General features: G+C 25.7%; 1 pseudogene; it reads right to left on the bottom strand.

Moving 5' to 3' along the window:
• Positions 1–350, bottom strand: part of LOC119588834 — an 8,495-nt pseudogene that overhangs the window by 1,676 nt on the left and 6,469 nt on the right.

Here is a 350-nt window from a genome sequence, read left to right as displayed (position 1 = left end):
CACAAAAATATTTATGAACAAATGGGCTTCCGGGAAATAAAATAAACTTGAAAAAAAGCATTCTAAAAAGCACAAATATACCCCACTTACTTTCACTCCCAAAACTACAATTTCAAAAATACCTCAAGTTTAATCAAAAAATTTCCATATATTTTTTTACAGTACTAAAAATGCAAAATTATGAGTTTAAAAATAAAAAGGGGTTTCAGGTCCCACTGGATATTCCTTTTTTTTTTTCCCTTAATTTTGTAAATTGAATGAATCCCAATACAAAAGCAATCTGTTTTGAAAAAAGGAAAAACCCAAAAAAGATAAAAAAAGCAAAGAAATATCTGAAAAAAAAATTTTTT

Source organism: Penaeus monodon, chromosome 24 (genome assembly GCF_015228065.2).
Source record: "Penaeus monodon isolate SGIC_2016 chromosome 24, NSTDA_Pmon_1, whole genome shotgun sequence".
Lineage (NCBI taxonomy): Eukaryota > Metazoa > Arthropoda > Malacostraca > Decapoda > Penaeidae > Penaeus > Penaeus monodon.
The sequence above is the reverse complement of the archived record's forward strand: the minus strand, read 5'-3'. Positions and strand labels throughout refer to the sequence as shown.